This window comes from Puma concolor, chromosome B4 (genome assembly GCF_028749965.1).
Source record: "Puma concolor isolate L17-30 chromosome B4, mPumCon1.1.hap2, whole genome shotgun sequence".
Classification (NCBI taxonomy): domain Eukaryota; kingdom Metazoa; phylum Chordata; class Mammalia; order Carnivora; family Felidae; genus Puma; species Puma concolor.
In genome coordinates this window covers 62,710,631-62,722,699 of record NC_141673.1, presented here as the reverse complement: position 1 = coordinate 62,722,699, position 12,069 = coordinate 62,710,631, and the positions used below count along the sequence as shown (strand labels likewise).

At 43.0% G+C, this 12,069-nt stretch overlaps 1 pseudogene across 6 annotated transcripts in view; it reads left to right on the top strand.

Annotated features, from left to right (window-relative positions):
* The window catches only part of LOC112867450 (cationic amino acid transporter 3 pseudogene), a 113,051-nt pseudogene that overhangs the window by 17,229 nt on the left and 83,753 nt on the right, over positions 1–12,069 (top strand). For 2 of the 6 annotated variants that reach the window (XR_015253600.1, XR_015253599.1), the window contains exon 2: positions 8,785–8,858. The exons of 1 other annotated variant lie outside the window; for it this stretch is intronic. The product of XR_015253600.1 is annotated as a cationic amino acid transporter 3 pseudogene, transcript variant X4 (transcript). Of the gene's footprint in view, positions 1–3,365; positions 3,444–4,072; positions 6,882–8,784; positions 8,859–9,046; positions 9,588–12,069 lie in introns of those variants that run through there. 3 more of the 6 variants (XR_015253601.1, XR_015253597.1, XR_015253598.1) reach the window with 3 other exon arrangements.

Below are 12,069 nucleotides of genomic sequence, written 5' to 3'. Positions count from 1 at the left end.
ATACTCCCACCAGCAGTGTGTGGTAGTCTGTATCTTCTCATAGAATTCTCATGATGATCCAGTAAGGGAAGTCAAGTAAAGTTCCTTATGGAGGAGGAAACTGAGGCTTAGAGAGATTAAGCAAATTACTCTAGTTACATAGCCAAGCGGAAGAGCCAGGGCTCAAATTCAAAAGTTTTGACATAATGTTCTTTGCTCTTATCACTACTGTACCCAGCACTGACTCTTTCAGAAATAAGATGAGGCATCTGTAGACAAAGATATTATTATTATTATTATTATTAATTAAAAAATGTTTATTTATTTATTTTGAGAGAGTGCAAGAGAGCATGTGAGTGGAGGAGGGGCAGAGAGAGAGAGAGGGAGAGATAATCCTAAGCAGGCTCTGAGTTGCCAGTGCTCTATTCGGGGCTCGAACTCGTGAACTGAGAGATCATGGACCTGAGCCAAAATGAAGAGTCAGCTTAACCGACTGAGCCACTCAAGGGCCTTTCAGAGATATTATTGTTATTATTATTATTATTATTTTAATTTTTAATTTTTATTATTATTTTGCATTTTTCTTTTCTTTCTTTTTTTTTAAAACTCTACTCTATTTTTCTAATTAAAATAAAAAAAAATTTAAGTAGGCTCCACACTCAACATAGAGCTTGAACTCATGACCCCAAGTTCAAGAATCATACACTCTACCCATTGAGCCAGCCAGGTGCCCCAAGACTTGCATTTTTCAATGCCTGGTCTAACTCAGTCAGCCTAGGACCCCAAAGTGTTTAGCACTAGTATGTGGGTGTCTAATTAGAGTCCTTAGAATTTCAAGGTGAAATATATGGATTAAGACTATTTTCATTTTATCATGAAGGCTAGCTAACAGCTTGAATTTTAGTGCATGATTTTGAGGCTAGACATTTATAAAGATTAATTGATTTTCAAAGTTTGGGGACTTTGGATCAGATTTTAATATTAAATATTAAGTAGATTATATTACATGCATATTGTTGGCTAGGCACCGAGATAGGTACTTTCCAAGCATCATGTCACTTACTCCTGACAACAACTCTGTGAGGTGATTACTTTTACTCCCACTGAGGGGTGAACTCATTTGTCCAGAGTCACCCAGCTATGAGGTTGAGTTGAGTTTTGAACCTGAACAATTTACCTGCAGAGCCTTTATTCTTAACTACTAAACTGTGCTGCCTTCCTGTGAAGGAAGCTTTTAGAATGTCTTCCCTTTGAACTCTTAAAAACTGAGAATGAACTGAAGGTTGATGGGGGGTGGGAGGGAGGGGAAAGTGGGTGATGGGCATTGAGGAGGGCACCTGTTGGGATGAGTACTGGGTGTTGTATGGAAACCAACGTGACAATAAATTTCATATTAAAAAAATAAAAAGGAAATGCTATGTATACTAACAGTGAAAAATTTAAAAAAATCTGTGAGACTAATAAAAGGCGGGATGACTATTTAAATAAATTACTATTACACACTTGGAAAAAAAAAAGAATCTCTTCCCTTTGAAACTGAGGACAACTTCCTGTCAAGTGGGGTGGTTTAGAGCAGTCATGGGAAGTGAGGGGTTAGGTGGACGGGAATATCCAGAGGGAGAGGATCTGAAGCTTGAAAATGTTCCCCAGTTGTCTTCATTATGTCTCCCTCTGTCCCTGAAGTGAGAACCTCTGCCCTAGGCATCCTACCTGGATTAGAGATTCTGAACATGATGCCTTCAAAAAAAAGGAGGACTTCTCTAACTGGGTGTGGGTGGTTCATTGCCTGTAACCCAAGGCAGCCTGATATTTTTAAAACAAGTGTCCTCAAAGGCAGACAATGTTTTATCACCTATGTATGGCTTATACCTGCCATGAATGATCTGTGGTCAAGGTTTTATCTCAGTTGGTTTTCCCTTCACACTTTTCATTTTGATTGCCTTCTACAAGGAGGGTAATGCCATTTATATATTTACCTGAGCCAGGTTTATAAGGTTGCTTGGTTGCAAGGTATGTATCTCAAAGTCAAGTAGATAGGATATTCTGGATTATGTGCTCTTGCAGGTTTCTCTTCTCCGTGTGTACATTTGTTCAACAAATATTTATTAAGCACCTAACTCACAGTTAGGAGGAGGAGGAGAAGGAGGAGGAGGAGGAGGAGGAGGAGGAGGAGGAGAAGGAGAGAGGTAGTTGAACTGGAATTTTGATATATTAGGATAAATGACAAATGAGGTAAGCCCGTGTGCTATGACAGTACACAGAAAGGGCAGCATAAGGGTCAGGGAAGCCTTCCTGGGGAAGCAACTTCTGAGCTGGGAATTGAAAGATAAGGAGGGCTTAGCTAATGAAGGGGGCAAAGAGGGCATTAGAAGCAAGGGAACATAATGAGTGTAGAATTTCGCAGCTGGAACATGAACTGCGCAGGGGATGAGGCTAGAGGAATAAACACAGGTCAGGTTATGAAGGAAGGGCAGTAGGGAATCACTGAAGGGTTTGAAGCCTGGGGGTGGGGTGGGGACACCTCAATCACATTTATAGTGTATAAAGGTTCCGTGAGTTAAGAATGGACCTCCTTGTCTATCTCGTGTGCTTGTTAGTAAATCAGAACATCGGAACTGGTGGGTGGCAAATAAGGAATCTTGATGGATTTGTAGATGGAAGGGCTGACCCAATAATCTAAGGGTTCCTTTTGATAATCTTTAGAGAAGAATTTTCAAATTTGACTTGATCCTTCTGTCTTTGAAACCCCCTGACAATACTCCCTAAAATTCTTTCAAAACCAAAGCCTGAGTAGGGAGGAGAATGGAGGCTGTGTGACTTTGTTTTCTCTGCTCTCCACTACTCATTTCCGGGGCATTGCTGTGAATTGTTCATCCAAAGCCTTGCTCCCCATGAGGAGGGGACCATTTGAATAGCAGCAGGGGAGTAGAGGAAGGAGGAACCACACGCCGGGTTCGTTCATTAAGAAAATATATTTGGCATATTCAGACAATGGTTTGAGCGAGTTAAAAATAACTCCTCGTGAAAAATTAATAGGGAGTTATAAGTGAGTGTTTTAATACAAGCTCACAGAGCAGGGCAGATTCTCCAGGTGGCTGGCGGCTGACATCACGGATGTGTTTATAGAGCACGGGGTGGCCAGAGAGGAGAGTCGTCTGCAGAAGTGAGCTCACCTTCTCTCCCGGAACCCAGAGAGGGAGGAGACAGAAAGAATTGTTTTGGTTGTGAGCTACTGAGCTAGGTGACTTATTTCTTTCTCCTTACCCATCACACTCTCATAACTGTGGACATAAAAATTGTAGTGAATTTTGCCTGGTTGCTTTGGGTGAAGTATATTGAATGTCAGAATTCATAAAATGGCCTTTCTGGTTCTTCTCCTTTCTTAGTAATGGACCCTTGTTGGCTGCTACACTCATTTCTCCAGTGTTTCTTCGCCCGACAGACTGCTCCTCTCATTCTTACAGGTAGTTATAAAGGCCCTGCTCCTTTCTCCCACTTCCTCTCTTCTCACAGCGCCTCTGTGGGCCTAGGTAGGTAAAGCCAAGGGTTGGACTGTACTTTCTTTTCCATCAGTACAGCTAAATGGATGATGCAGAATGAGGAGAAAGGAAACCAAAGTGATGTCTGACCTTGGGTAGCTGATTTTGGGGCTAAGGGTGTTAAGACTGGGGGACCAATATTTGTATTTTAAACTCAGATGATATTTAAAAAATGGTTCTGTAATTGCAATGAGGCCCTCTAGGCCGTGAATTAATGTGTCATAACTCACGCCCAAGCACTGCGCAAACATCCCGCGTGTGAATTATTGCACAATAAATTCATGCCCTGTTGTGTCTTACAGCTTAATTAGTACATGAAGCTACATGAGTTAGACGAACCCAAATGGGATTATGTCATGTGGTGCGTAAAAAAGCAGAATGTTGGGAGGTATTTGGCACTTTTTCTGGGGGGAAAGCAGGGCTGATTTTTCTGGAGTGTCCTCTGGTGTCAATTTCTGTGATTTGGGGCTGCAACAGGTGACATGTGACTTCTGAGCTTTGGTTGGTTGGTTGAATATGGGTTCAGTAAATATCTATTGTTTACTATGTCTTAGGCATTATGGAGGGATAGCACATATAAGATGAAATACGAAGCAGCAGCTTTGAAACCTGAGCACCCGAACTCGGCAGCCTCAACTCAACTCGGCTTAACTCAGCCTCACTGAACCCAATCTGAGACTCTCTGCTCACTGGGCTTGCTACAGCACTCCGATCCTAGAACCCTCTTCAATTCCAGCTAGAATGTTGTATCAGGCACTTCGCAGATTTGGTCAAAAGCTGGTACGGAGACATACACTGGAGCAATACGTGGCTAAGATTTCCACTGCCGGAAGGCTGAGCACTCTGGATATAGTGGCCTTGGGTGTGGTCAACACAGTGGGTGCAGGTGTGTATGTCCTGGCTGGTGAGGTAGCCAGTGATAAAGCAGGACCATCCATTGTGATCTGCTTTTTGGTGGCCGCCCTGTCTTCTGTGTTGGCTGCTCTGTGCTATGCAGAGTTTAGCGCCCGGGTTCCCCATTCTGCTTCTGCGTATCTGTACAACTATGTCACTGTAGGTGAACTCTGGGCTTTCATCACTGGCTGGAACCTCATTCTCTCCTATGTTACTGGTGCAGCCAGTGTGGCCCGGGCCTGGAGCTTAGCTTTTGACAACCTGATTGGGAACCAGATCTCTCAGACCTTGCATGAGAGCATCCCACTGAATATTCCCCATGTCTTTGCAGAATATCCAGACTTCTTTGCCATGGGCCTGATGTTGTTGTTCACCGGACTGCTGGCTGTCAGGGCTAGTGAGTTTGTCTTGGTTACTACAGTGTTCACAGTGGTGAATGTTTTGGTTCTTGGTTTTGTCATCATCTCTGGCTTCCTTAAGGGGAAACTGCACAACTGGCAGCTTACGGAAGAGGACTACATAATGACCATGTTTAGACTCAATGACACTTCTCCCTTGGGCCCTCTGGGCTATGGAGGATTTGTGCCTTTCGGTTTCCAGGGGATTCTCCGTGGAGCAGCGACCTGTTTCTATGCATTTACTGGTTTCGACAGTGTTGTTACCATTGCCGAAGAAGCCCAAAATCTCCAGCGTTCTGTCCCCATGGGCATTGTGATTTCAGTGTTCATCTGCTTTTTGGTGTATTTTGGGGTCTCTTCAGCACTTACGCTTATGGTGCCTTACTACCAGCTTCAACCTGGGAGCCCCTTGCCTGAGGCATTTCTCCATATTGGCTGGGCCCCTGCCCGCTATGTCGTGGCTATTGGAGCCCTCTGTGCTCTTTCTACCAGCATCTTGGACTCTATGTTTCTCCTTCGTTGGATGACCTTCGTGATGGCAGATGATGGCCTCCTGTTCGGTGTCCTTGCCAGGATAGACTCCAAAACAAGCATCCCCATTGTGGCCACTGTGGTCTCGGGCATTATCACAGCGTTGATGACATCCTTCTTTAGACTCACTGATCTTGTGGACCTCATGTCATTTGGGACCCTGCTTACTTACTCCCTGGTGGCTATTTGTATTCTCATTGTCAGGTATCAGCCTGAATTGAATGATGAAGAAAATGAAGCAGAGGCACAGGAGGAGAATGGGCCTGCAGCAGAGAAGCTGACTCTGTGGAGACTATTTTGTCCAGGCAGCTCCACCCCCACTCCACTCTCTGGCCGGGTTGTCTACGTTTGCTTCTCACTGCTTGCTCTGCTCCTCCTTCTTCTTTGCTTGGTGCTGGTCCAGTGGCCAGTTCTACTGCTTTTTGAAAACCCACTGTTGATTATAGTGGTTGTGCTACTCCTGATTCTCATCACTGGGATCACTGGGGTCATCTGGAGACAGCCACAGAGCCCCACTCTCCTTTACTTTAAGGTCCCTGCTCTGCCTTTCCTCCCAATAATGAGCGTCTTTATGAATGTTTACCTTATGATGCAGCTGACACTTGGCACCTGGGCCCTCTTTGGTGTCTGGATGCTGATTGGGTTTGCTATCTACTTTGGCTATGGGATCCACCATGCATGCAGGATTAACCCCACTTGAGTTAGGACCAGAATTGTGGACCTTGAACTCTGCAGTGCCTGTACATATTCGATTTTACATCATCACACCTGGATGCTGTCTGGTTTCCTTGCACAATAATGGAGGGTACTTTGGAGCACAGCATCAATGGGATATTGATGGGGAAACACTAATAGAGCTCTGTATGTATTGTGAAGGATGTGTCTTTGCTCTTTCTCATCTTTAAAAAAAGTTTTTTTTTTTTTTTAACTTATCTGCTTTTCAATTGTGTCTGTAACTGTTTACTGGTTTTAAAAAGTTATTATTAAAAGAAACTAGAAAAAGTGTTTTTGTTTTCTTTGGGTAAATACCCAGTAGTGGAATTACTGGATCATATGGTAATTCTATTTTTAATTTTTGAAGGAACCTCCATACTGGCTCAATAGTGGCTGCACCAACAGCCACCAACAGCACATGATGGTTCCTTTTTCTCCACATCCTCACCAACACTTGTTATTTTTTTGTCTTTTTGGTTTTAGCCATTCTGACAGGTGTAAAGTGATAACTCATTGTAGTTTTAAATTGAACTTCCCAGATAATTAGTGATGCTGAACATCTTTTCATGTGTCTGTTGGCCATCTGTATGTCTTCTTTGGAGAAATGTCAATTCAGGTCCTCTGCCCATTTTTAAATTGGATTATTTGTTTTTTGTGTGTGTTGAATTGTGTAAGTTCTTTATGTATTTTAGATATTAACCCCTTATTGGATATATCATTTGTGAATATCTTCTCCCATTCAATAGGTTGCCTTTTTGTTTTGTTGATGGTTTCCTTTGCTATGCAAAAGCTTTTCACTTTCACTAATTTGAAAAGATACATGCACCCCTATTTTTATTGCAGTGCTATTGACAATAGCCTGGATATGGAAGCAACCTATCCATTGATAGATGAAAGAATAAAGTTGTGACACACACACACACACACACACACACACACACACACACAATGGGATACTACTCATCCATAAAAGAGAATGAAATCTTGCCATTTGCAATGACGTGGATGGAGCTAGAGCTTATTATTATTATTATTATTATTATTATTAGAGTGCATGAGGGGGGGAGAGAGGCAGAGGGAAAGAGAGAGAGAGAATCTTAAGCAGTCTCCATGCTCAGTGTGGAGCCTGACAGGGGCTCAATCCCATGACCCTGGGATCATAAACTGAGCCAAAATCAAATCGGATGCTCAACCGACTGAACCACCCAGGAGCCCCTCGAGTATGCAAAATAAGTCAGGTAGAGAAAAACAAATGCCATATGACTTAACTCAGATGTGGAATTTAAGAAATAGAAGAAATGAATAAACAAAAAGACAAACAAAAAATCCCCCCCTAGATTCTTAAATACAAGGAACAAACTTGGTGGTTACAAAAGGGGAGGTGTGTGGGAGAAAGGGTGAAAGAGATAAAGGGAATTAAGAGTGTACTTATCTTGATAAGCACTGAGAAATGTATAGAATTGTTGAATCATTATATTGTACTCCTGAAACTGTATGTTAATTATACTTCACTAAAAAAGTAAACTAGAAAGAGACAAAAAATATATATAACTGAAATATGGTCCCTTCCCTTAAGGAGCTTATATTCTGTGTTTTTTTTAAATGTTTATTTATTTATTTTGAGAGAGAGAGCGCATAGGGGAGGGGCAGAGAGAGAGGGAGAGAGAGAATCCCAAGTAGGCTCTGCACTATCAGCACAGAGCCCGATATGGGGCTTGATTTCATGAACTGTGAGATCGTGACCTGCCAAAATCAAGAGTCAGATGCTTAACTGACTGAGCCACCCAGGTGCCCCAGGAGCTTATATTCTAATACAAGGGGTAAAGCATAGCTGCAAGTGTTGTCATTAGTAATATACAAATAAAGGGTCTTGGAAATTTGGAGTGGAGGTTGATCATTTGTGGCTGGCACAGTGGTGAGGGTTGATTGGTGAAATCAGAGAAGACTTTGTTGAGGAATGGCATTTGAGTTGGCTCTCTTTAGGGACAGATAGGATTTTGCCATAAGTGGGCAGCAGGGAGAGATTGTAGCAGAGAGAGCAACACCAGGAAACGTACAGGAAAATGAAGCAGAGGCTTGGCTGTCTGAGAGGGCAACAGGCCATGCACAGGTGGATTGGAGCCAGAGCCTTCCTCTGAGCACAAAGCACTTTGGCTTTGAATCCACCACCCATGCTGAAAATCCCTGGGGTTGGTTTTTTCTACTTGCTAATATCTGTATCCCTGGATTTTAAAGTTTCTCTACTATTGTCTGCTTTGGTCCACTTGTTCAGAAAGTGCGTAGTTGAGAGCCAGGTGTCCTGGGTTTTGTCTTGTTTCCACCACTAACTAGCAATGTGGCCTCGAGCAAGCCACTCAGTTCCTTCAACACTCTGCTTATTTATCTGTAACACAAGAGGTCACAACTGATCATTTCTTTAAAAAATTTTTTTTAATGTTTTTATTTTATTTTTGAGAGAGAGAGAGAGAAAGAGAGACAGAGATCGAGCAGGGGAGGGGCAGAGAGAGGAGACACAGAATCCGAAATAGGCTGCAGGCTCTGAGCTGTCAGCACAGAGCCTGATATGGGGTTGCAACTCACGGACCATGAGATCATGACCTGAGCCCAAGTCAGATGCTTAACCGACTGAGCCACCCAGGTCCCCAGAACAGGACATTTCTAAAGTTCCACTTAGTTAAAAAATTCAAGGATTTCCTCTGTTTTTTCTGTCCTGTTATTCTCTCAACTAGGTCTGTCTACTGCATGAAATCTAAACCTGTATCCTGCCCACTTTTCACGATGACCCACTGTTGGAGCAATAAAGGTACAGTAAATAACACCCCATGTCCCCCCTCCTGTGTTTGGAACCAATCGATAATCAAGATACAGAGACAGGTGGTTAAACCGTCAACTTTAGACAGACTTACTCATCACGAGTAGTACTGAGCACCCCCGGCCATCCATCACAGTAGAGAGCCTGCTTTTATTAGATTTTTTCTCATGTATGAGCAGGTTGAATGCATGTGTCCTGTGGGCAGGTCAGCCCTGGATGAAAAAAGAAAACCAACAAATAACTGGAAGAGGCTGAGCTGGGCATGCTCAGTGCTGTCTCTTCAGCTCACTAATCAGGTACAGTGAGAGAGGGGGTGTGGAGAGAGGCCAGGAATAGTACTCTGCTCAGTGGTTCTCAAACTTCAGTGAGTGTCTGTCACCTCACCTGAAGGGCTTGTGAAAACAAGCTTGTAACAGGTTCCAGGTGATGCTGACACTGCTGGTCCAGGGACCACACTTTAAAAACCAAAGCTCCTGCTGAAGCCCTTGCACATGTAAAGATGAAGTGAGGGGAACAAAGGTGCCCTTTTAACATTTACCTTCATTTAATGAAACATTTAGATTAAAATACCATTGTTAAGTCTTTCACAGTGGGGAAATCATAGTGAATCATTTCATAATGTATGTGTATATCAAATCATCACAATGTCCACTTTACATAGCTTTACGATTTTATATGTCAGTTATACTTCCTCACTAAAGCTGAAATTAAAAAAATAAAATACTACGGTTATCTGTGTGTCTTTATTTTTTCTACTAGATTGTAGGCCATAGGTAAGGAGTGTATCTTGTTCACTCCCCCAGAGCATCCAGCTGGGGGCCAGGCACATAATGAACATTTAATCAATTTATGTTAAATTGAATTAAGCCTTACATGTGTCTTTGGTGTAGAAAATTCTCCCTCTTCTCATGCTAGCACTGTGCTACTCCTTTAAAACTATCTCCTAGGACAGTCTCCTTGACAAATGACATTTCTCTCCATTTAGAACCCAGCATCTAGAACTGTACCCAGGCACTTCTACTTTTGCCTTTGTTTGGCTATGCCTGAGTTCTGGTGACTATCCTATCCTGTCTGTTCCAGCACAGTGGAATCTTGCTCAGGGCAAGAGGGGAGGTTCTCTCCTTCCTCTAGACCTAGCAGAAAGAACAGTGTTGTTCATTCAAAGAGCAACAGGGAAAATACAGCCCTGGGGCAGGAGAATGCCTGAACCTACCTCCTCTGGTCCCTCTCCATCTATTCCCATGGGATTTGGGGAGGAGCAGGAAGTAGTGAAATTGATAGAAGACCCAACCCATTCTACCTGACTCCACAGAATCCCTGAAGTCTAGACTGTCTCCAGCGTGGGCACAACAGACATCTTTCTTGAAGCAGTCAGAGTTCTATGTTTTGGCATAGAAGGACCAGTGTCTTTCTATTTATGTATGGGGCCTGCCCTGAGAGAGGGGGATAGGAAGCTACTGTCTTACTTGTGGAATTTCTCATATTTGCAACAGGGAGCAGTTGACTCCAGAGAAACCTGCTGGAGGGAGAATTACCATATACTTACCAACTCCTTTAGACGCTTTTTGAGAGACTGCTGAAAAAACCTTGTGAGATCATCTAAGATTCTTTGGGGAGAGAGAATTTATACTGCATGGGGAGAAAAATTGGACTGAAATAAGAGGAATTAGGAACTGGTTAAGGATTGAGACATCATGACTTTGGAAGGGAAGGTATGAGTAGAAACTGAGAAAGAGGTATTGGCCAAGAGAAACTTCCTGGAGGAGGATGCCTATGGAGAAATTTGGGAAATAAAAGAAGGATAGGTGAGCTGGAAAAGAAATGGGACAGTAATTCTAGGCTACACGGACCTTTAAGAGTCATGAAAGAATAAGTCTTGTGAGGGATGTGTTTTTTCACATTTGAAGGGAATTTATGAGCCAGGTTTGTATTTTGTATTTGTGCCATGGAGTGAGATTTCTGAATCAGGAAGATGAGATATGATTCTTATTGCAATCTGGAGGATAGACAGGATATAGATAGATAGACTCTTCCTGGGAGACAGTTGTAGAAACTACTACAGTCATCTATCTAGATCCTTGCTCTTCAAAGTATGGTCCATGGACCACCAACATGAGTGCCACCTGAGAGCTTGTTAAAAATGCAGAATCTTAGACCTCATGAATCCGACCCAGACCTCATGAATCCGAATCTGCATTTTCAATAAGCTCCCAGGTGATTTGTATGCTCTTTTTGGCTTGAGAAGCACTGGCCTTAAATGATCGATAATACATGTCTGTCCTCACATGAGCACTATAGAAGGCCTGAAAATTTTGTAATTGGGAGTCTAAGAGGAGGGGCCTAGGCTGGGGAAATTGAGTTTGGGGAAGAGGGAGAAGTGTGGGCCCTGGCTCCTCTTCTGTCTCCAGGCCTCCCACGCCAGTCACTATGCCAGGGTTTGGCACTCTGCCCACTTTGGGAAAATACCTTGCCATGCCCACGCTGGAGTCTGCCTGGTCCTCAGGGGCTCCCCTGGGGCAAGCATTGCGTGGGTCATGACTGCTGCCAATTTTGTTTCCCCTACTTCATATGATGGACTGGAAGGGACTGGGGAGGTCATATTAGTCATGCTCCGCCTCAGGGTTGTACTGTCCCTTAGTCAAATGAGTGATAATTTGGTGATACCAATTGAAGAGACTATGGGGGTTGGAGGGACTGAAATAGGAGTTCTTAACTATCCTGGCAGTTAAGATATTATCATGATATTTTCATGTCTCAAAGATATTTATTTTCATCTTTCAAAAGTTTAAGGAGAGACCGGATGACTGGATAAGAGGTTACACCCTGGTAGGGACCAAATTAATGCTTTTGATAATTTTTAATGGGGTAATAGCAAAATACATGGGACCTAAAATTTCAGAGACCTAGGGTGATAAGCAATAGAACAATGTTATCATGTGGATGTTGGAGAATTTTCTTAAGCTTTTGAGGGTTTGTGTACCTCACCCCCAATCAGATGAGTCATAAGGAGAGGCCAATGTTGAAAGAAAACAGATTGAGATTGAACATAAGGAAGAATTTTCTGAGATTAAAGGATGACCAGGGGAGATGGGAAGGTGCAGTCTCTGGCCATGTGTATGGCTGTCTCACTTGGGTTTGGAATGCTTCAGATGGTCTCTTGCCCAGAATGAGGGAAATGCACAGAATGAACTCTCATTATCTT